Consider the following 25,091-nt stretch of genomic DNA (forward strand, 5'->3'; position numbering starts at 1 on the left):
ACCTACCCAAGACTTGAAAGGTTCAGGAGGGCTTCCTGGAGGAAGGGCCTTGGAACTGAGGAGGATCTATAAAGTGGCTGTGTGAAACCCTGCAGCTAACAGTGAGGGACCTGAGGACCAAGAACACATCTTCTTGCTGGGGCAGCGGGCAGTAGTTGATGCCCACAGAGTGTAAAGCTAAATGTCATTATTGCTGAATTTTTACTGCTTTGTATACTATTAAAATCCACCTTTCTTGGCCCAGATTCCTCAGCAGGCGGGGCCCGGCTCTTGCGACAGCATGTTCCTCCAATCGCCTTTTCAGTGCACAGAGACCTGGGTTGGCGTCCAGGCTCTGTCACTCGTAGCTGGGTGACCTGATCTGAGTGAGGCCACTTTTCTGAGCCGCAGTTTCCACATTATAAAATGGGACAGCGCTACCTACTCCCTGGCTGCTGTGTGGGCAGGATGAGGCGTGGCGTGGAAAATTGCCCAGCCCAGAGCAGATGTTTGACGAATGTTTACTTTCTTTCCTTGCTGGCCAAGACGGTGCAGGATGGTCCAATATTAGACCTCCACTAATGTTATTAGGTTCTACCTAAAGTTGATAATGTTACTAGACTTTCAAGGACACTTGCATTTTAACCAGAGGGCACCAACCAGCTCAGGGATGTGCCAGGACCTGTGGCAGGCTCAGGACCTCAGAAATAAGTGGGCACTGAAGCCAAGGATCCCACTGGAGAGGAGAACATCACAGGCCCACCGGGATAGCTGCTGCAAGAGCTGTGTGCACACAATGGGAAGAGGCTTTAACTCAACGCCCGGTGATCCGCTGTCTTCATGGTGGAGGGGGTAGAGTACTCTGATGGTGACCATGCCATAATGTCACATGGAAACTACTGCACCAGTGCAAACATCTTCCCCTAGGACCTCTCAGGAGGTTAAACAAGCTTTCTGCAATTATAGGTCGGATTATGTCATGCCCCCTCTCCCAAATGCATCATGACTTCTCACTGTGCAATACCCCCATTCCCTCCTCTGCAGCCCCAAAGGCAGCCAGGCTGGGCTTCTGGAAGCCAGCAGCTCCCATCCCTCTAAACAGGTGCTCATGTGGAAGATCCCAAGGGCATGAGAGGGCAAGGAGAGGTGTGAGCAGGATTATGCCTGCTCCTGGCCAGGACAGAGTCTGTTAGGGGGACTCTGGAGAGCCTCCATGGGAGTATCAATTCAAATCGTGGCAGGAAAGAAACAGCAAGCACAGGGCAAAGAATAGCTCTCTGTGAAAATAACTGAGTGGCAGGATTCTGCTTAGAGGCGAGAGCAGGGTTAAGGAAACCAGTGATAGGTCGAGGCAGCCAGGAGTGCATACCCCTCTGGAGGCCTGAGAGCTGGAGCCAAGGAGGAGCAGCCACCTCGGGGAGGGTAGCCCTGTGGCTGTCCTGGTAAAGTCAATGCTAGGAATGGAAGAAAGGAAGGAGCAGAAAGAAAGATGGATGCCTGACTTCTCTCTCCTCTGCCCTCCTCTCTCCTGCCACATCGTCCTTCAGGTCCATCCAACCTAGTTTAAAACTAGGGGGGTGTGCATGGCATCATTCTTAGGGGTAGTCCTCTGGGACTCTGAGCAAGTGGCAGGGCAGAAAATTGATTGAATGGGAAGGACCACAAAACAGGATTACCAACACAGTGGGTGTCCTGGCACCCCACAGGGAGACCTGGACAAGCAGCCCTGAGAGGGCCAACTCTTCCCAGGAAAGGGAATGCCGTTGAGGAAGTGGGCCTGGCTGGCAGGCAGTTTGCCCAGCCAGGCTGCAGTGGTCACATGGCATCCAGGTATGTGCCTGCACATCTGCTAGACTAGGCCAAACGGCCACATAATGTGGCTCAGGCCCAGCTTTGGAGGCCAGAGGGTTTGTTCAGTGACCCCGGCCCATCTCCCTGCTCCTTCTCCATGTCCAAGACCTAGGCAGGTAACAGGAGCCTCCGTGCCACCCAGGAGAGAGGCAGAGATGACTCAGATCCAATGACAGAGAGAATGATAAGAATAGTGAGACAACAACGTGTTATATAATATGTCATAACATGCTACTGTTTTCACTATCGTATCTGTGCAGTTGAGTTCTTCCTAGGTGCTGGGGGACTGTGCTCATTTTATTATACCCTCTCCCCACCCCAAGGAGGTAGTAGCTGGTATTATTCCCATTTCAGAGATGAGGGTAAGGTCCAGATCAGGTAAGCAGCTTGCTGAGATCACTCAAGTCAAGCCTGACTATCCTCAAAGCCACCTGGAGCCCACAGACGAATGGGAGAGAGAGGCAGGATTCATTCAGCCCTTCAGGTTACAGGGTCAAAGTCTGCTTTTCCAGAGTGGTCTTACAACACTGCCCTGCACACTATTTTCCAGCCATGCCGATGCCCGCGGCAGCCTGCACAGTCAGCTCTCAGCCCCTTGCTCAGGCTGTTCCCTTTGCCGGGGACATTGCCTTCCCTCTTAATCCCCTCGTGGTTTAACTAGATCCACTTTGGTTTACTATTTCTTGCTCCACAGAGCCCTGTTGCATGTCCCAAGTCCTGGGTTGGTGCACTCACAGATCCTTGCCATTCCCACCACAGCCCTCCACCGGGTCCTGTCTCCCCTGCCTGACTGCAAGCCCTGCCAAGGCTGAGGCACACCTGTCTGGCCTACCCCCATGTCCCTAGAGCCCAGCCCAGTGCCTGGCACGTAACAAGTGCCCAGTAAATGTGTGGCAAAGGCAGCTGGATGCTGGCACAGGCTCGGCCACCCAGAACCTGGAGCACGCTGCAGCCCACACAAGGAGAACCACACCCAGTGCTGCAGGAGCAAGGCGGTGTGTGTGTGTGTGGGGGGGGGGGGGGTGTTTCTCCAATGATCTGAGGCAAGAGCAGCCAGAGCCTTGAGGAGGGGCTCTCAGGCAAGGACAGAGTGCTGAGGTCCATGCAGGGGCAGGCGTTTGATGGCACAAAAGAAAGGGAGTGTGTTCCAGGCAGAAGAAATAGCATGCACAAAGGCTCAGGGAAATAAAGTGCCTGGTGAATCCCTTGGCATGAATGACAGGAGACCTCGAAGGGAGATGGCGCCATCCTGGGGATGGCCACGTGAGTTTGGTTCAGGAAGATGTGAGTCTGGTTCCATATTTGGCCATTTTCTGGCTCTGTGACTTTGGGTGATTACCTAATCCTTCGAAGCCTCAGTTTCCTCACCTGTGCAATGAGACAATAATAGTAGCTACCCCCTGAGAGAATCAAAGGAAGTAATACACATAAAATGCTTTGCACAGTAAACAGCATGTGGCCCGCGTCAGCCTCTTTGCTGTGAGGTCCTTTCTGGCAATGGGGCTGGGAGGCTGTTAAAGGTGTTGGCAAGGAAGGAGGCAGAAGCCACTCAGCAGTGTTTGTGGAAGAGAGGAAAGGGAGGGGGCGGTTTTGAACAGGACCTTACAGAAAGGGCACGGAGAGGTGAGACAGGAGTGAGAGACCACTCTGCCACATGGGTCCAAGGTTCCTGCCACACCTGTGCTGTTTTATGGGAATAAAGGTGAGCCCTGTGTGCTGTGATGCTAGCAGCACTTTTCCTTTCTGAGCTCCAGTTCCCACCAGCTACATGGAGACAGAACGGAACCAATAAATCAATGCATGCACAGAGCTTGCCACAGTATATGATAATGCTCTGAAGTGTTCTTATATTTACATACAGATGAGAACACTGAGGCTACAGAATGTTCCAAATTTCCCCTTAGGTCTCATACTCTCATGTGATGCAGATCAAATCCAAACCCAGGGTCTCACTCCAGTCTACCTTATTCCCCACCCCCACCCCATGATACTTAGATCCATGAGACCCCAGATAATTCACTGAGGCCAGAGACCACCCCTTCTTTGCTCTTACAACACTAGTCTCCCCAATACCTGGCACACAGTAGCACAGGTCCAATATCTCCCGAGTTTGGTTGAAACAAACTGGTTCCCAGTCCCATTTCATACTATACTTTTCATTAGCCTTAATTTAGTAGTATACTTTCCTTGGGGAATGCAAAGTGCAAGCTACTGCTCCAAAAGACAGGTGTGCATTCACATGTGTTGAAGGAATGAATGGACAATGAACAAAGACAGTTTCTATTTTGGGGTCAAATGCTCAGGAAAGGTGCTCTCATAGCGCCCTAGCCTGTTCCTCCAAAACCCATATCAGGATTGACAGCTGTATGACCCTCAGCTTCTGCCCCTGCTCCACCCTTCACTTCCATGCCATAGAATCAGGATGTGTCCCTGTGCCTGTTGTCACGTCTCTAGTGCCCTATGCTTATCTGACACACAGCTGCACTCAGCACATGTGCTGATGGAACAAGGCCACAGAGTAAGACCTCATCCTGGCCTCTCCTCCATCTGACAGCTGAGGCCCAGAGCACGTAGGTGACTTGGCCACAGTCTCTCAGCCAGCCGGCAATAGAGCCAGGTCTACTGCCCCCTCGGTTTCTTTCTTCTTTCCCAGAGCATTGGAAGGCTGAGGATTGGGGCCCTCCGGGTGCTCAGAACCTCGTGGGTATCTATAGAGAAAGGAGAGGGAAGGTCCTGATAATCTCCTGGCAGAGCTATGTGGCAGTGGGGAGGAATCTATCCTTCAAGGCCACGCTGGGAACCGGAACTGTCCCCACCCTCTGCCCCCGTTGGCTCCTGACTCAGGAGGTAATGATTAAAACATCCTTTGCAAATGGACAGGTGTCTCTGAAGGAGAAGCCAATTAGGACACACCATCTCTGGGCTCATCAAAATGCTGCAGCCTCTCTCCCAACTCCCCCCCCCCCCCCCGCTCCCCTCGCATCTGCCCCCCTCCATTCATCCTGGGATGCAAAAAGCCGTCATTGCCAGGTTCTGCTCTTGCTCCTTGTGTCACGTTAGGCAAAATGCTTCATGTCACTCTGCCTCAGTGCTCTTCGTGTAAAATGGGCACCATGACAGTATTTCTCTCATGGGCTGTTCTGAGAATTGAAGTTAATATATGTAAACTAGAGGCTTGGTGACTCCGAGCCACTCTGGTCAAGCTCATGTTCCCCACCCCATCAGTGCTCTTGTTAAAGTCAACAGTGACCCCTCACCATTTACATCCTCGTTAGCCAGGCAGTGGCATTTGACATGACCCTTCACTCTTTCCCCACAAAGCCCTTCCTGCACCTGACTCTTAGGACAACAGCCTTTGCTACCCCACCTGTCTTAGGGGTTTCTTTCCAGTCTCCTTTGCTGGTTCTTCCCCACCTTCCCAAACACTTTATTATTTTAAATATATTTTTATTGATCTCAGGGAAGAAGGGAGAAGGAGAAAGAGATAGAAACATCAATGATGAGGGAGAATCATTGATCAGCTACATCGTGCACGTCCCACACTGGGGATTGAACATGCAATCCAGGCATGTGCCCTGACCAGGAATTGAACCATGACCCTTCTGGTTCATAGGTCAATGCTCAACATTGAGCCACACCAGCCAAGGCCCCGAACCCAGTCTTTGGTCCTCCTCTCCTCAGTGACTGCTCTCTCTCCTCGGTGAGCCCCTGTGGCCTCCTGGCTGCAGATACCACCTGCACTCCATTGGCTTCCAAATGCCTCTCCAGCTCTGCCTTTCCCCCACCTCCACCCCTGACGGCTCCGTACCTCCACATGGATGACTTCAGGTGTCTCACATTGAACGTGTTTACAAAGACCGATTTCCTGACTCCTTACCTCACCCAGCACCACAAACTTTCTCCTACTGTCTTTCCCATCTCAGTGGACAACAACTCAACCCTTCCATTTGCCCAGGTCCCAACCCCTTGGAGTCATTCTTAACTCCTCTCTCTTTATCGCACACCTTTCCAATCTGTCAGCAAATATGGTTGCTTCTTCTCGAAAAAGACATTTAGAGTCTAACCACATCTCACTACCTGCAATGCCCAAGTCTGAGCACCAGGGCCTCTCACCTGGATTGACCCCCAGTCTTCATCAGGGGGCTCCCTGCTTCCTCCCTCGTTCCCCTTTTCGGTTTTCACCACAGTCCGCAGAGACATCCTGTTAAAACATGAGGCAGATCTTGTCATTTCTCTGCTCAAAACCCTCCCAAGGCTCCCATCACAATCAGAATAAAGCCACCCTAACTTGCAGGGCCTCTCCCCTTCCCGGCACCCTGCGGCCTTCTGTGTTCCCACTGCCCCCCCTTTTGGCGCCCCCACATTGCTCCTTGCAGCCTGAGACTTCCATGGGCCTGGTGAGCACCCCCAGTGGAGGCTGCAAAGGACTCACAGTCTCCTCCTTCATATCTTGCTCCGGATCACCTTCCAGACCACCTGAGGTCTGACCTGCCCACCCAGTTGATGATATACCTTCCTGCATAGCCCTCTCTCCCCTGCTCTCTTCTGGGTTTCTCTCTAGCTTGACCCTCATCCTGACACCCCTGAAATGTGTTCCTCATTTGCCTCCCTCGGCCCTCCCTAGGACGAGACCTCCCGCCAGCAGGGCTCAGACACTTCTGCTTACTGTCAGTCACGGTCAGGGTCAGGGGCAATCAGCACTGAAGCAGTGACTGGTTCTCCCATTGGCCCTGCCCCCTCCATGCCTTGCGGGAAGGAACTGCCTCTTCTCCACGTGGGCAACCCCCACACCCAGCGGAGAGCCTTGCTTCCGCCTCTCTGAGCACCTGTGGGAGGAACAGAGAAAATGGAGCAAGTGGAGGCATGAAGAGCTGGGTCCTGGGCGGGGGCTGGCTGGGCTGCATGACCGTATCCTTTCTGGAACCATCGGCAATGCACCTCTCAGGGACTGCCCTCTATCAGCTCATGGATGTGGCTCTGGCTTTGGGAGAGATGGCCTCTACTCTTCCCCCCGTGGGGACGTCCTGCCCACACTCCCAGGCCCTGATGACTTCCAATGTCCATCAGATGCCTTCCGCTTCTCCATGACCCCCTTCCACCACCCCCCTCACACACACACACACCCCACACACACCCCTCCTCACAGGCTCTGATCTCAGCAACCTTCCCACCCCCAACCTCACCCAAACTGCTGCCCAGTATCTGGCTGCAGCCTGGGAACATCTCCCAGAGTCTCCCCTCAGCTCCTTCCTAGGGCAGAGTGAGGCCCACCCTCCCCAGGGCCCAGCGGGGTGGGCAGCAGTGAGAGCACAGAACTTTCTGGATGGCTTCCCCTTCCTCAGTGAGGCGCGAAGCGAGGTTTCCAGCTGAACTGGATCATCGTGGGGAAGAAGGCGCTGGAGTTCGGAGGGGAGAGGAGAATATTTGAAATGGCTGAGAGTGGAAGTGGGATGGGAAGAAAGCACAGAGCATGTCTGGCTGAACTGTGCAGGGCAGCAGGGGATGCTGCAGAGGCACCTTGAACCAGGGCTGGGGTTTTGCCCAGCAGTGTAATGAGTCAAGAGGGGAAAAGATAAATTGCATGTCAGTGAGTGACTATAATGAACATGACGATATGAAAGTTAATGAGAGTATAATGAAGAAGCCCAGTGGCCCAAAGGCCTAGGTTTGGTAGGAAAACTCCAATAAGAGACTTGAAGTTGGGGCTATCCCAGGACACCTTTTCTAGAAAGTTCTCTGACCCTCCTCCCGCTGCCTGCTCCCACAGCACCCTCTGTTCACCTCTACTACCCTGCAGTGCTTTGTTTGCCTGTACAGGGTGGGACAAAAGTAGGCTTACAGTTGTGAGTATACGAAACAGTTTATTCTTGTACTATTGCTTATTAATGATTGTGTTATTTTTCATACAAATGAGTATGAGCTCGTAAAGGAAGGAACCAGATGTCATATGTCTTGGTATCCCAATGCCAGACCCAAGAGAAAACTCACTAAGCCATCTCTGTAAACCTCATAAATGTCTGATAGAACCCAGACCATGTCCTGTATAATAATAAATCCTCATGTTTGTCTAACAATCTGCAGTTTGTAAAGCAATTTCACATCCACGATCTTATTTCAATCTTAAAAAAAAAAAAAAACCTACAAGATAGCAGAACTCATTCGCTCGCTCACTCACTCACTCACTCACGCTCATTCACTTAAGAAAGAGCCTTCATCTGTGCCGGGCACTGTGTGAGGCACCAGAACGCAGGAATAGACAGGACAAAGGTCCCTGCCTCCTTGGAGCTCGTATTCCTGCAGAAGGTATCACCTATCTTACAGGAGGGCCGACTGAGGTTAGCTCAGGGAGACAAGGCAACCTGGCCAAGGTCACAGGGCGGAGGGGAAAGAACCCAAAAGAGGGTGTAGGACTGTCTGGCTCCAGGTACAGGGAATGCACTCTCCACCACACCCCAGTTACCTTGGGGGATCAGGGGCTCCCCCATGAGGTGTCCTTTTTGCCTAAGTTAACAACAAATAAAAGAAAACTTGGCAGAAATGCACACCCCAGGAGTACGCTGGAACGCCTTCTCTTGTCTGGTGTGTGTGTCTAGCAAAGACGTGAGAAATACCTGCCAGGTCTCCTCTTGCCAGAGCCAACGACAGAAGCCACGCAGCACTGTGAGACGCGTCTGCTTGTGTGCAAACCCGCAGGCATTTTTAGCAACTTTGGGGAACATAAAGAAAGCTGTTGGTTTTATTTGCACATATTTTTCGCCTCTGCAGAAGGCTTCTCACCAAGCGGCAGCCTCAGAGTTGGTTTTTATTTGATCTTCAGACACCCAATGTCTTTACAGCTCACTGAGCTTACATTCAATGTAAACATTTTGCAAATTACTTTCACCTGCTCCTGGTTCCCTCCCTTGTAAAATGGGTCTGATCAGAATGGTTCTCAATTTCAATTTTACAGTGGGGGCTGGCTGTGCAGATTAAATGAGTTCTATGGCAATGCCAGCCCTCCTGCAAAGCAGTGTGCCCTGGAGGGGGACTGTGGGTAAGCACAGTGGAGGCAGTCAAGGAAGAAGGTGGTCTCCATTAGAGTTTGGACCTGGGCTGGAATCTCAGCTCCACTACCCAGGGCTGCACAACTACTGACAGGTGATTCAGTCACCCTCACTCCCCAGCCTCAGTCTCCCTCGTCAATGAGAAGAGTGATGCATATCCCAAAGGACTGCTTATGATGTTAGAAATAATGTATATAGAGCGTTGGCACTGGGCCTGCATATAATAGTTGTTTGATAAGTGGCACACAGGATTCATTATTATCGTTATTATTGTGATGAGTATATGAGTATTAGGTCCATGAAGACTTAGAAATTTTAGACTGTGAGTTTCTTGAGGCCAGCAGCATGTCTCCTGGCAGCTACTAGGAGAGTTTGAGAACTGGATGAGACGAAGGAAGAAGAGACGGACGGAACACTCAGCAGGGTTGGCTCACGCCTCCAAACCCACTTCTAGACAGCGAGCTCCTTGGGAGCAGATGTGTCTTATTCATACCTAGTTCCTAGGATGGCAGCACAAACATAGTAGGGTGTCAGAAAAGGTTTGCTGAATGGAGATCCATTAAGAAAATATTTATTGGCCAAAACCGGTTTGGCTCAGTGGTAGAGCGTCGGTCTGCGGACTGAAAGGTCCCAGGTTCGATTCCAGTCAGGGGCATGTACGTTGGTTGCGGGCACATCCCCGGTTGGAGGTATGCAGGAGGCGGCTGGTCGATGTTTCTCTCTCATTGACATTTCTAGCTCTCTATCTCTCTCCCTTCCTTTCTGTAAAAAATCAATAAAATATATTTTTTTTAAAAAGAAAGAAAATATTTATTGGATGATTGGGGATTTACTCATATGAAACTCTACAAATGATATAAATAGCCAATTTCATTTAACTACCCTGATCTCCAGGTCTCAGTATCTGTCTCTGTAAAATGAAGGGAAATTAGAAGTATCAGTGCTTTGCTTTGCTTTTAATTCTCTCCTCCTCCTCCTCCTCCTCCTCCTCCTCCTCCTCCTCCTCCTCCTCCTTCTTCTTCTTCTTCTTCTTCTCTCTCTCTCTCTCTCTCTCTCTCTCTCTCTCTCTCTCTCTCTCTCTCTATCTCTCTCTCTCTCTCTCTCAATAAAATCTTACTCAGAAGCACAGTGTGCAATGGAAATCAAGTGAGGGCTGCTCTGCAGTGAGGGGAATTGCAGCTTCAGGTCTCCTCTCTGCTTCCCCTTACCAAGAAAAGTGTAGTGGTGCCTCTGGAGCCCTCACACCTCCGAGGTAGCCAGCTCACCGGGACCAGATATATTACCACCTGAAGACATTGCCAAATACGTATCGAGTGCCCAACACACACCAGGATAGTCAGGCTCTTTAAACAATTATCCGTTTCCTCTTTCTTTTTCTCCTTGACATCCCTTTCTCTTTCCTCAAAATTCTTCATTTTCAAGTTAAAAATAATATTTCATTCTTATTAGCTGTCTTAAATACTTTTGGATAATGAGTTGGAGTTATAAATAGATCTAAATACAAAACATAGTATGTGTTTAATCCTTCAACAAAAACCTGTCAGGTTGGTTTTGTGTGTGCATATTTTTTTTAAGCCTCACTGGAGGACATGCTGAGAGGAGAGAGAGAGAGAGAGAGAGAGAGAGAGAGAGAGAGAGAGAGAGAGAGAGAGGAAGAGAGAGAGAGAGAGAGAGAGAGATCTGTTGCCTTCTATACATGCCCTGACTGGGGATGGAACCAGCAACCCAGGTATGTGCCCTGACCTTGAATCATACCGGAAACCTTTCCGTGCACAGGATGAAGTTCAACCAACAGAGCCATTCCAGCCGGGCAATTTCAGTAATTGTGTTTCATAAGTAAGATCAGCAAGGCTCAGAGAGGAAGTGAAATTGCCAAAGATCTTTCCAGGAAGTCAGTGAGCACAATCCCAACTCCCACCTTGTGGGCGCTGCCTAATCCTGGCACCAGGCTCACTAAGAAGTGTAGGTTTACTAATTTATTTAATCCCCACAAACCCTGTGAGGTGGATACTGTTGCTATAGCCACATTACAGATAAGAAACCAGAGGATTAGAGAGGCCGAGTAGCTTGTCTAGGACCACACAGTCAACAAATGCTGAGCCAAGCTTTGTACCCAGCCTGCGTGATGCCCCGGGCCTGGGCTGTTACCAGCATGGAGCCCCACTCCTGCCTCTGAAGCACCACTCCCAACTCCCCTTGAAGATACTCTCCATACCCTCCTGGTCAGGGCCCAGGGACAACACAGCACAATGCAGGAGCACAAACCATTGAGCAAACCAGACTGCAAGAGAGAAAAGTGAAGTTTCCCAGAGAATTGGCTGTGTGACCTCTGGCAAGTTGTTTAACTTCTCTGTGTCTCAGTTTTCTCAGCCACGAAATGAGAATTACACTCCTAAAAATCTCAGAGGTATTTTTGTTAGGCATGAAAATTCTTAAACAGGCAGTCGAACATCCCTCGAGGGGTCCCAGATTGGAGAGGGTGCAGGTTGGGCTGAGGGACAACCCCCCATCCCTGTGCATGAATTTTGTGCACCAGGCCTCTAGTTCATAACATAATATTTATTATTTTAACCATTCATAAGTTTCCAATGCATGGGGCATTAAATACACTCTTGATATACAGGTCTCTAGTATGACATAAAATTTAACATTGTAACCATTATTAAGTGTACAGTTTGGTGGCATTAAGTACATTCACTTTGATGTGCTACCATCACCACAAGCCACCTCCAGAACCTCTTCATTTTTCTAAACTGAAACTTTGTACTCATTAAACTCCATTCTCCCCCTTCTCCCACTGGGAGACCACCATAAAATACTTTGTCTCTATGAACTTGACTACTCGAAGTACCTCATATCTGTGCTGTCAGACAATATGTGTCCTTTTGTGATTGGCTTGTCACTTAAGATAATGTGTTCAAGATCCATCTGTGTTGTGGGATAGCTCAGAATCTCTTGCGTTTAAGGCTGGGTAATATTCCAGTGTCTGTGTACCACTTCATGTTTATCTATTTATTCATCTGTCATTGACCTCACCACCTGTCTATTGCAAATAATGCTTCTGTGAACTCAGGTTCTCAGAGCATTATTTGCAATGGACAGGTGGAGAGGTCAATGACAGATTAATTCTCCCTGCCTTTGAGCTGCTTCTGGTCTAAGGTGGGGGATGACATGTGGATTCACCTGCAATTACCCTGGATAAGTTGCCCTGGATAAGACACCCTGATAAAAGTTACCCTGGATGAGCCTCTGTTTCCTCATCTGTGAAATGAGCATAATGTTCCCCATGGTGGGTATTAAATGTGATGCTGCATGACTTAGGGCAACGCTGGCACACTGTAAGTATTGATAATGCTGGCTCTGCCGCAGCTGCTGCCACGTTAGGCCGGATGTGGAAAAAGGGGTTAGAAGTCGGAGGGCAGCTTTAGTCTCTCACAAACATCCTGGCAAGCAGGCTTGAAAATCTCGATTTCCCCAATGAAGAAACAGACTCAGAGGAGTGCCTTGACTATGGATAGTGGAGATGGGCCTGGAACCTTCTTACTCAAATCTAGAGAGCAGGGATGACAGAAAGGCCCACAAGAAAGCAGGCGCCTTATACAAAAGCTCCCTCAGAGGTCTGCCGAGTGCGCTGGGAAGAGCAAGCACAGTTCCTCCAAATGGCCTTGGTGTAGGAAAGAACTGAGAAGGCAGGGGGAGGAGAGGTGTTAACGTGCCCCCAGAGGGCACAGCCTGAGCAAAATGCAAGAGGTGGGAGGTGCCGTGTCTGTAGGAGGAATGGGAGGAGACCAGTCTGTGGGAGCAAAGGGTATATGCCGGAGGGTGGGGTCAGGTCAGGAGAGGACAGGGAGGTGGCCCCACCCAGTCTGGTTCCAGGGTCAGGAGGGCCCAGAGGAACTGCCCAAGGTGCTGTCTCAGGGACATTAATCAGACAGATTGGACAGGGACGCCTGCCTTGTGACAGACACTTGCCTTCACACCACAGGCAATATTTTAAAAATTATACGTGTTTTACCAACATCATACACATAGTTCAAAATGTCAGACAGGCCTTTAAGGCCCATTCCCCAGCCCCATTCCCCTCTTCCCCAATTCTCACTGCCCACAGTCAGCCACTGGCCATGACTTTGTTGAATATTTAACTCCAAAACCTAAATATGTCCCCACATCTCCTTTCCCAGTTCCAGTTTGAGACATGCCCTGTTGGCTAGCTGGGACGAAGAGAAGGGTCCAGCTCCCTTTCCTTGTCACTTCACCTTGTCCCCACTTCCCAGTCCAGTTACAGCAGAAGCTGGGGTCAGAGTTAGTGTTTATGGTATTGTGACCCTGTCGATCATGGCTGAACCATATCACACTGTGATTAAATTTCTGCCCCTGTACAACCTATTCTTTTTTGCTGAAATGAAGGTCTCAGTGTTTAATTCAGTGTGCTTCAGTTTCTAAGTACACTTGTCTGCCTTCTCTTTGTGGGGATGTAAGTCTTTTTCCAGGAGCTCCAAGCTCACAGGTAATCAATCCATCAGCCCGCCTTTCATGCTTCCAGAGCGGACAGGATCCTAGTCTAACCCGGACACTTGCTCTCTGCCTGCTTCAGGATGTGCCTGTGCCCAGAGGTGTTTCCATCAGGCCATTGCTGCCAGAGAAGCAAACAGTTCAGTGCATCCTGGCCCAATCATCATCCGTCTACAGGTCCTATTAAAAATACCTACTGTGTGCTTTCTGGATCCCAAAGAGGCCCAATGTCAGAGGCTAGTGACAAAGATAAGTCAGATGTGGTCTCTGTTTCAAAAGGGTTTGAATCTGAGCCCAGTGGAATAGACACAAGTAGGTGCTGGGCAGAGGAGCTCTGGGAGATGGGGTGAGGCACTTAAGAGAAGCCCTTATCTCGGCCTTTGGAGGGGCAGCATGGAAGGCTTCCTGGAGGAGGTGAGGCTACACAAGTCTCAACTTGTTAGGAGGTGTCTTCTAAGAGATCTGGGAAGGGCATTCCAGGCAGGAGAGCATCATGTGCATAGTCATGGGGCCATGAGAAAGTGTGACTCAGTCTGGGGATTTCAAATAATTAGTGATGATCTTGTGGGCGGGTTCCAGTTGAGGGGGAGGCAGGGTCTTGTGTGCCCAGCGAAGGGGCCTGAGGGAAATGGGGAGCCACGGGAAGATCTTACAGAGCAAAGACGGGATCAGGTCCATATTTTTTAAAAGGCATGATGGCCACAGGGTGTCAGGTAGATTGGACAGAGAGGTGGGCTGGTGAGGGGATGTTGAGGTCTGGAAAAGGATGAAAGGACCTGAGCTAACACTTGCACTGCAGGTGAGGTATGGGCTCATGAGACTTTACAGAGGCCAAGGAGAATGAACGTGGGGTAACAGGGAATGTGGAAAGGCTGACCAATAATTCATAGGGATCCAAGATAAAATATATTTCCGTTCAACGCAAGTCTCCTAGGAAACTGGAAGCTTCTCTGGGCTGGGAAGGAGGGCATTGGCTTCTTGGGGTGTCTGGGGAACCAGAGGCAAGAGAATGGATGCCCAGGGATAAGGGAGCAGGGACAGGGTCTGAGGTTTTCAGCGATTAGAGGGCAGAGGCAAGATTAAAAAGCCACGAAGTCAGAAGGGTTGGTACAACCCAGCTGGTAAGAGCTTGTAGGGGTGTGTGAGCAGGGACCATCAAGCGGAGAGAGGGGTGCTTTTGAAGCACAGAGCCCTCAGTGTGTTGGAAGTCAAGGCTCATCTTGTTCCAGAAACAGCACCAGACAAAGTGTTTCCAGCTGGAGAGCAGTGGACAGGGGATGGACGGGGAACGTGGTGGCAGCTCACAGTGGAGAACAGCAAAATGCCTCAATGCAACACCAGGGGATGTGGATGCCACATAGGGTGCAAACAGGAGCCTTCCCACTTGGTAAATGTGGAAGTGGTCGGATCCCTGAGAGAGTTCATGGGGCACTAAGGCACTGCGGAGGGGCAGGGTGTGAGTGGTACTGTGACCCTCACTGTATGGAGGAGGAAACAATCCCAGAGATGATATGAGTAGGGAGGACTGCAGTGGCTTAAAGTAAATGTGAACATGAATATACATCTATGTATGTGTCTAATCATACTTTACAACTGCATGGATATAAAGGCAAGTACTTTAGTATTACACGCTAAAACATTGTATTTCATCTAAACTTGGCGGCCCAAGACCTGTTGTCCTTAACAAGCAAGTTGCCCTGGATATGAGTTGCCAGCTCTTTCAGCACTTTGGTCCCTTCCGCCAGGACTGGGTCTTCCTGGAATGGATGGACGGTCCTTTCATGTGACAGCTAGTCCCTAAGGCCCTTTCAGTTGGGATGTGCTGCACCATCAAGGACTTCTCATCCCAGCCACCCAGGGAGAGGGCCTATGGCTGTTTGAGTTTGGAACCAGGTGGTGCGCTGAGTGACAGGTAAAGGAGGGAGAGCTGCGAATGTCCCTGGGTTGGGAGGGAAATCAAAGTTCTCTGTGTCTGCAGATGTCTGCAACTTTGCTCTGGGTGCCACCTACCACGTCCATCCTGTGGACTGGGCTGATTGTCTACCCCACCCACTGGGAGGGTGCGGAGGCTGAGTCAGAGGCAGCTGCCAAGGATGTTGTATCAGGAGAAGAAACAGCACCGTCTGTCTGTCTGTCTGCCTGTCTGCCTGCCTGCCTGCCTGTCTGGGGTTCCAGGGAATCTTGCCTGGAGGTGGGAGAAGCGTGCCATTCTTTCTTTGTGTGTCAGCCCCTCACGAAGCCCAGGAGAATGGCTGGGGCTTCCACAAGGGCAGTCCCTTCCTCAGGCTTTCCTTACAGATCCCGCACCTACCTTCCTTTTTGTTCCTCCATATGCCCAGGGTAGAGGCAGGTAGGCCTGGTTTCCTCCCCTTGACCACCGATGTACCTGAATAGATAGGCAAGAAACAGCACAGAGAGTGCCTATCTGAAAAAGAAAAATAGGTCTAGCCTAGCTATCCCTTTAGGTTTCAATTCAAATCACATTTCCTCATCTTCAAATCACATTTCTCCAAGTCCCAACCCCCTCCTACTAGGTATTTATAATGGACAAATGGATGGAGGGATGAATGAATGCCCAGCTTTTCCCAGTCTTAGAAGTCACTGATACTTCTGCCCTCCAATTCTTGTGGTCAGGTGATAGAAACCAACTTCCTCTAAAAGAGGATAGAAACTGAAACTTGTAGGTTTGGAGAAAACTTACTGAGAATGTTCTCACCTGCTCACTTCTGTCTTCTTTATGAAGGCTGAGGGTTTGGTGGAAAGATGATGGATAAAGTTTGGAATCGCTATTGTACAGAAGGAGAGTGATCCGATTGGGGGGGGTGTAGATACATTACAAGGCAGTGCCATGGGCCCTGTGAGTTTTGGTGGTGAGAGTAATGGCTGGTATTTCTGGAGGGATTATTATGGGCCCAACACTGGGCCTGCACTCTACTCACATGACCTTTCATCATCTCACCCGCTGAGGGGGCAGGCACCTCAGTAGGAAGAGCCAGGTCATGCTGCAGAAATTTTTTTTTTTAATTTTCTAAGTGGCTTACAGACACAAATGTTTATTTCTTGCTCTTGCTATTTGTCCCTCCATCCATGTGGCAGAAGAGGTGTGGCAAGAGTGAGAATCCAAGGAGGTCTGAGAGGCTGGAGCTCCAGAGGAGGTCCAAGGGCCGGGTTGGTAAAAGCTCTGGAGAGATAAGAGGAAGGGCTGAAGAGTGAGACCACGAGGTTTGAGATTTCATGGGTGGAGCAGTAGCCAGCCAAGATAAGAGCCAGGTGTGGCTCTGAGTGGAGTGGATAGCATACAGTCAAGGTGAAGGTCCCTGGAACTGGGCAGTCAAAGGTCTGACCGATGGAGCCATGTTTTCATTCCTTAAGGACAATGGGGATTCAAGGAAGGATATAACCAGCCTCCAGTTAAGTATTTTGCAACTTCCTGGGCTACATTTTACCAGGAAATGAGCTTTGGAAATAAAATGTCCTTTTTTAATAGTCAAATATGCAAATATAAAATGGAAGACCTCAGAGAAAGGTGTCTGTAGAAGCCCACTGCCCTCTATGTCATGGGAAGCTAGAGAAAGACCAGATGTAGAAGAGTCACTTAAAAGTCACAAATGACCACAACCTGACGGATTGGGGTGCAAACATCCCATGGCCAGAGGGCTATTAAAATTGCCTTTCAAAGATAATAACAGTAGCAGTTCACAGCTCACGAGAGTTTATGATACTGTTCTAAGCATGTTAGATGTACAGTCACTTCAGTTCTACCATGATTCCCCACTATAATTACTACAGTAATTACTATAGTTCCTATTTATAGGTGAGGAAGAAGAGTGCCTAGCACAGCAGGAGTTACGTCGCTTGGCTAAGGTAGCACACAAATGTGCGTCAAAATGGGATTTGAACTCAGGTGGGCTGGTATTGGAGCCCACATTCTGAGATGCTGCACCAGTGGTTCCCGCATGGCGAGCAGCAGAGTTGGCTGGGCTTGTGAAAGCACAGGGTTGGCCCCTCCCCTAGAAGTCTGGGGTAGGGGCTGTGGTTTGCATCTCTAAGAAGTTCCCAGGTGATCCTCAGGCTGAGGGTCCCAAGACCACACTTCCTTGTGAAACACACAGCTACTATAGCAGGCAGTAGGTAAGCATCTCATTCCAAAGGCCTGGCAGCAGGTGTGTGTGTGTGTGTGTGTGTGTGTGTGTGTGTGTGTCACAGAGAACAGAGGATTATGGCTCAAGTAGCACTGGGAGGCAAAAGAAGAAACTTGATCTAGCCTTTTGGCCCTGAGGGATGGGGGCTAAGGAAAAGCAAAAACCATCTCCACAGAGACAATGAGGAATACAGGTGGTCTGAGACAGAGGCACACAGAGCAGCCAGGTTTTAAGCCAAGTGTCTTGGGAGCAGTGCAGTGTCGTGGGGGCAGAGTGGGAAGAGGAGACAGAAGCAGCAGCCATGGGCCAGGAGGGGTGAGCGTGTGATGTGTGGGAGGGAAGGGGTAAGGAAGACAGCCGCTGTCTCAAGAGATCTGTGAGGAGAGAAGTACAGGCAGGCCATCCCAGAGGCCTTCCTGAAGATGATGGTCACCTTCCCCTCTAGAAATTTCCCGGGGCCAGTGATGACAGACAAGATAGGAGCTGATGCCTGACTATAGGTTCAAGAGCTGAGGCTTCCCACAGAAGGGAGTGAGCCAGAGCCAGGTGACAGCCTTGCAGAGCCAACCTTGAAACCTTCAAGTCAGGGGTTACCGCATGACCAACTCTGCCTCCCGGAATAAGCCATCCACCCCTTTCAGCCATGGCCTTTGTGTGACCGAGTGGTGCCACCTCCATCCCCCGCCGCAGTGTCTCTCTCTCTCTCTGCAGCGTGGGGTCTGGCTTAATTACGAGCTCTCCCGGTCAATTAGTCCTGATCACCTCTCTAATTGGGCACCAGCTGTGTTTTCTCTCCACAAGAACTCTTTTATGGGCCTTCTAAAATGCAGTGCATGAAAACACGTAACCGTTTCAGGGGTACGTGACCATATAACTAGGAGCACTTCTTTTCCACAGAAATGAAGAGCGCATCTCTCTATGTTAAGAAGATATTCTTTTGGAAAGTTTGGAAGGAGGGCATGGAACAGTAAGTCCTCAGTTTGTTTATGTTCTGGATGTGAGCACTGACGGTGGTTTTGAGCAAAGCTTTGCATAATCACAGGTGTTGGTTCATAAAGATTCAGGAAGTTTCCTGGAAGAAAAGGGAGACTTGAGAAACTGCACCATGAATGGCTCCATTTATGAGCAGCCACCAGTGATTGACAGAATGACTGTTAATAATACCTAATATTAGCTGAGCCCTTCGTAGGGGCTTAACCCTACACAAGGCACTTGGCATGGATTGTCTTGTTTAAACCTAGCAATAGTCTAGAACAGTGTTTCCCAAACTTCTCTCATGATGAGCATCACCTGGTGGATGTTCAAGTTAAGCTTACAATTTTACCTATATGTTCCCAAAAATTCTAGTTTAGCACTTCTTAGTTGGGATTCAGGAATCTGTATTTTAACAACTCCATCAGGTGATGCTCATCATGAGAGAAGTTTGGGAAACACTGGTCTAGAACATGTTGTAAATATTCTCCCCATTTTCACAGACCAGGAAACTGAGGCCCAGAAAGGTGAAATAATTTTTATTCAAGGTCACATGGCTCACCATGAAGGTGCTGAAATAGACACACACCCAGGTCTGTCTCCTGCCAAAATTCCTTTCTGCCTTTCTCCAGCTAAGCAATGCAATGAACTTGCAGCACTCAAGTGCTCTGGTGGCAACAATTGCAATATAAACAATGATCCTCATTATTTGTACGGAATTTCACAGTTACTAAATTCTTTACTGTTAGACTTCTCATGTATAATAATCTATGAGAAAAACAAAGCAGTGGTTATAACCCATCATCACAAATGTGGGTCCATAGGTACTAAGGCACTAGATCATTTACCCAGACACACACCACCAGCAAAGAACAGAGTCAGACTTTTCTAATTCCTACTCCAAATCCACCACTTTCACCCCTCTCCCACTGTGGTGCTTCCCCTTCAGTAAGTGCGAGATATATTTACATATATTTTTCCAGCCATTCGTTGGAAAAATTTTCATTCCTTCATGTATCCACTCAGTCATATTACATTTCTGTTTTCCCTGTTCTGATTCTTTATGTTTATTTAGTGCTGTCTGTCCCCTCTTTAAAATGTTAAGCTCCATTCTCCTCAATAATTATATTTCCAGCCTCCAAAATAGTGCTTTATAGCACTGAAGTATTTATTGTTCAACTCATTCAAACAAATAATAATTCACTAGAGCCGTGGTCGGCAAACTGCGGCTTGCCAGCCACAGGCAGCTCTTTGGCTCCTTGAGTGTAGCTCTTCCAAAAAATACCGTGGCCTGGGTGAGTCTATTTTGAAGAAGTGGCATTAGAAGAAGTTTAAGTTTAAAAAATTTGGCCCTCAAAAGAAATTTCAATCGTTGTACTGTTGATATTTGGCTCTGTTGACTAATGAGTTTGCTGACCATTGCACTAGAGGCCTGATGCACAAAAAAATCGTGCAAGAATAGGCCTTCCTTCCCTCGGCTGCTGGCACTGGCTTCCCTCTGGCACCCAGGACCTGGGAACCCACCAGGATCCAGGCTGCTTCACTCCTGCTGCTGCCAGGCATCCAGAACCTGGACTGAGGTGGTCATGAAGACCAGTCATTTGGTCATTTTAGCCGTGACGCCTCTCGGCCTTTTATTATGATTCCCTCAATAACTGTTTATTGAGCATCTACTATGTACTGGTCACAGGTAGGTCCTGGGAACAGGCATGATTTCCCACTTCCGTGGAACTTATATTTTAAGATGGGAGAGGGCTGTACACAAGTAAATAAGTACTTTCTGATTGGGATTTGTGCCATATGAGGACTTAGAGTAATTTGATAGAAAGTGACAGTTACTCAGTTCTTGTCCAAAAGCTGTTCGCATACTAGTGGGGCCGATCATGGGGCCACCAGGCAGTTTCTATCTCGTGGGAACAGTGGGGGTTTGAGACTCAGAGGCGGTGATCTTAGTCCCCAGGGCTGGGCTTGGGCAGGTGGGGACAGAGAAGGCTTCCTGAGTAGGCAGCACCTGAGTGGTTTTAGAAGACAAACAGGAGTTCTCTAGGAAAAGGGTGGGGAAGATTCCAGGCTCATGCGAGGACAGGTGGCAGGAGGCCAGCTGGCACAGAACGAGGGGTGACAGAGCTGAGCCTGTGAGCGGAGAAGAGAGGGAAGAAAAGTGGTGAGGGAGATGCGCATGGACCAGGTCCAAAAGTATCACGTTGTGATGGGTGGTGTTATGTGTCAACTTGGCGAGACCATAGTTCCCAGCTATTCAGACACGAATCTCGGTGTGGCTGTGAAAGTATTCTGCAGATGTGGTGAACGTCACAATCAGTTGACTTTAAGTAGAGATTATCTTCAGTTATCTGCTTGGGCCAAGTCCAATCACTTGATAGGCCCTCAGAGCAAAGTGGAGATTTCCCTAAGGCAGAAGGAATCCTGCCTGGGACTCAGTGCCACTCCTGCCAAAGACCGTCTGGCAGGCACACTGGGCTGCCTACACTTTTGGGACTTGCTTAGCCAGACCCCACAGTCACAGGAGCCAATTCCTTTAAATAAATTTCCTGATAGTCAAATAGATGCTAGAGAGACAGACAGACAGAAAGATCCCTAGTCTCCTGTTGGTTCTCTTTCTCCAGTGACCCCTGGGAACTGACTCACATTTAACCAGTCAAGTGGACCTCATCCCTGAGGTCATAGAAGGGAGTCTGGAGGCGTGGAGCCAAGGAGCAGCATAACCAGCACTGTGCTTCACAATGTGGCTCTGGCCACAGCGAGGCGAGGATCAGAGGAGCATGACTAGGGGCAGGCAGACCAAGTCAGAAGCAGTTTCCTGAACAGAATGGGAGGACTAAATCAAGTGATATCTCCAAAGCAGAACTGACAGGACTTGATGTCCAATGGCACATGCAGGGTGAGGAAGAAAGCTGTGAGGAGTCCCAGGGTGTGGGACGTCTTGGCCAAGGGAATGTAAATGCTGTGACAGCAGGAACTTGGTTCTGTTCCCTGCTGTCCCCTTCACACCTAGAACAGGAACTGGTCTGGAAGAAAGGTGCTCCCTGCATATGAATTAAATGAATGGCGGTGCGATTCTCTGAGTCTGGATCACGAGGTGGGGTGGGGTGAGGATGAGGAGCATACAAGTGCAGTTGGAGGCCTGTGAGTCTGCTGGAGCTGGCAGCCAGCAGGAGGAGAGGGTCGGCCAGGGGAAGCTGGAGAGACGGTCTGTGTGCAAGGGGCAGTTCCAGGACAGAGCCTGAGCCTTTATTATTATTATTATTTTTATTTTATTGATTTTTTACAGAGAGGAAGCTAGAAACATCCATGAGAGAGAAACATTGATCAGCTGCCTCTTTCAGACCCCTCTCTGGGGTTGTGCCCACAACCAGAATACATGCCCTTGACTGAAATCGAACCTGGGACCTTTCAGTCCGCAGACTGACGCTCTATCCACTGAGCCAAACTGGTTTCGGGAGAGCCCGAGCCTTTGACCTAAACATGGGGACTGTGCCTGAGGCCAGGGGTCAGAGCACCTGAGGGTGTGTGGAGTGAGGAGGAAGGAGATTGGATCTAAATCTTGAAGAAATTGTAGCATTTTAGGACTGGCACAGTGGAAGGACCCGCCAGAAGAGAGTGAGAAGGAATGAGAGGAGGAAAATGAAGAGAACGAAGCGGTAAGAAGTGAGCGAGCAAGGAAAGGTGCTCTTGCTGCTGCCGAGGTCCTGTCACTTAGACTTACAGTAGTGACCTTATCAAGGGACTGAAGGGTGGGGAGGCAGACAGAGGGCCAAGTGCAGACATCCGAGGTAGGCGTGGGAAGTGAGGGAGGGGAGCAGTGTCTCCAGTGGTCTCTCCCAACCTCCTTTCAAATATTGACGGGACATCACTAGCCCGTGCTATTAAAGAATGTGAAACCCAGGCACTGAGGATAAAGTTAGTTAAAAGCCATCGCAGGGGCAAAGGGCGCTGTGCTATAAGGCACCAGATGCTCAGACCACATACTACCCTGGATGACTCAGCAGGATGCAGACTTTAAAAAGAGTGGGTGTGTTGGGTGGGGCAGGCGCTGTCGGGCAGATGGCTGCCACGTACAAGGCAGGAGCTCCAGGGTGTGCGCGAGAACATTTTCTCAAGGGGAACCACCTTCCCTCGAAACAGTTTGTTCTGCTGAGTTGACAGGAGAGGAAAGGGGACTCCTCAGCCCTGGGCCAGGTGCCAAACAGGGCACAAAGGCAGAAGGCGCTGAGAGGCTTGAGCTGACTGCAGCCCCTACCCTCACCCTCAGGGGGCCAGGCATGGCCATCCCAGCCCCTCTGCCTTCTCAGGGGGCAGGAGGGAGGCTGCATGTGTGGGATTGATGTGTCTGTAACTAACACGAATCAGCACTTACTGTGGGCCAGGCTCTGTAGTCATCATTTTTACATGCTTGAGCTTATTTAATCCCCACAACATTTTTTTTTTTTTGAATGTATGATTGTTTTTACTTAAGGGTGAAAAATCGAAGGCCCAGAGAGGCTAAGTCTCTTGCCCAAAGCTTCACAGCTAGTTCTGCAGGTGGGACAGCAGAGAGGCTTAACTCTTGAATCTGTGGGGTGGACGACTTATCTAACCCTAGAGTGTAAGTTCGAATCCTTGGTGGGCATGGGGTGCAGGTCAGGCTTCACTCCAGCTCTGGGATATTAGGTAAGCTACATCATGGCCCTGAGATTCTGTCCTCATCTGTGAAATGGGAGGCAGCTCACTCCATAGGATGATAACGGGGAGAAAAGGAAATGTTTACAAAGAGTTTCCCCGAGTGTCTAGCCCAGGGTACTTGCTCCATAAATGTTGGCTCTGTTTCCCTTTCCTTTTCTTTTGAAGATGTCTGTCTTGAACCTGTGGGTTAGATTAGGGCAAGAGCACTGGTCTCTGAATCAAACCCATCAGGGACTGAATGCTTCTTCTGATAACTATTAATTATTTAATTTTAAGCAAGTCACTTTCCTTCCAGGGCTGTAATCTCCCCAATTATAAAATACGAGGTGATGGATTTAGTCCAGAATGGCGTTCAAGTCCCCACAGTCCCTTCCATCCCTATGCAGATATCACTAATTGAACATGAACTTCTTTTCCCTGAGAGCCCTTCTTGGAATGAATGTCCTCTAGTTTGGCTGTACTTCCACCACTAGGCAATTACGCATGGGTTAAATTACCACATTTCAAGAACACACCTGCTGCAGTGCAAAGCTCTCTGATAGAGATAACATATTAATCTTGGCATGTGTTTGCATTTCTTGCCTGAGCTCCAGATAGCGCAGGTGAGATTGTTGTTGTAGCATCATGTCCTGGCTTTTGCTCTGTTTTAATAGGGCAGAGGGAAAATGAATAAGCCTGGGACAGACAGTTTGTCTGTGTGCCTTGAAGAGAGATAAAGGGGCAGTTACTGAAGAATTAACATTAACCCTTACACAGAGACTAGAATATTACACCAAAATATGAACTGGCTAGATGACTTGCCTGTGGTCATAGCTAGTGAATGGCAGAGCTAAGAGTCAAACCCACCCATGTCTGCCTCTGGAGCTGACAATTATGCCATAAAAATGAAATCCATTCACTTAGTCAGAATTGATCATCGGATGCCTACTCTGCACCAGGCACTCTTTTCAGTGCTAAAACCTCAGTAGTGAACAAAATCCCCCAAATGCCTTACCTCAGGGAGCTTAGGGTCTCGTGTATCAGGCGCCCTCTCAGTGTCAATGCCAGGGGCTCCTCTATGCAGAACATACATGAGAACCTTAGCTCTGTGGCTTCTTATTAGATGAAGAAAGCCACTCTACCACTTTACTCTTCTGAACCATGATCATATAGCTTTTTCCAGGGGGTTCTATGATGTTTAAACAGAATAATATATACAAAACATGCAGGACTGAACATTTTGGATAGTCAATAATTTGTAGTTTGTTGAAATTGGTAGTGTTTCCTCCATTTTATACGAAAGATAATCAGGTCTCTGAGTTTACAATTCAGGGAGGTTAGGTCACTTGCTCAAGGTCACACAGCTAGCTAACCAGGGGTAGAACTGATATTCAAATCCAGGACGACTTGACTACATCGCCCCAGTGTCACACTGTGGTCACATGTTTTTCCAGACTCACAATTGGACTTGCTGCGGGGCAAAAGAAAACCACGTTCCTCTTTGGCTTCTTATGCAACAAACCATATGGACCCTCGTGCTCTTACATAACAGGCCCAATGCTAACGAGAGGCAGTTTAACAACAACACAAAAAACAGATCGCATTCACAACAGACCACCATATGTTCTGCCATTCCCACAGCAGCCGTCCCAACTCCTACTCAGGAGCCCACAGAAATCTTCTTGCTGAAAACAGCTTTATTCTCAAGCGACTCAAATGATTGATGCCTTTATAAAAAGAAGGGGAGAAAGAGTCTGCACTTCTTCCAAAGAAATAAGTCTTGTTCACTCCTCAGGAAAGCCCAGACCCCTGCAGCCTCCACCCATGGGCTTCCCCAGGGACACGGTGTGGCCTCTGAGCTAGCAGCTCCCTCATTCAGAGTGAGGGCAGCTAGGATGATTTCTGGTTTCTGGGTCTCCAAGCTAAATAGCCA

At 49.2% G+C, this 25,091-nt stretch overlaps 1 long non-coding RNA gene across 1 annotated transcript in view; it reads right to left on the reverse strand.

The window, feature by feature from the left end:
* Positions 1-6,548: 6,548 nt before the first annotated feature.
* The window catches only part of LOC311616971, a 90,606-nt gene continuing 72,063 nt past the window's right edge, over positions 6,549-25,091 (reverse strand). The window contains exon 3 of the long non-coding RNA XR_014794027.1: positions 6,549-6,656. This is a non-coding gene — a long non-coding RNA (uncharacterized lncRNA). The remainder of the gene's footprint in view (positions 6,657-25,091) is intronic.

Source organism: Pipistrellus hanaki (genome assembly GCF_964339955.1).
Source record: "Pipistrellus hanaki genome assembly, chromosome: 2".
NCBI classification, from domain to species: Eukaryota; Metazoa; Chordata; class Mammalia; order Chiroptera; family Vespertilionidae; genus Pipistrellus; species Pipistrellus hanaki.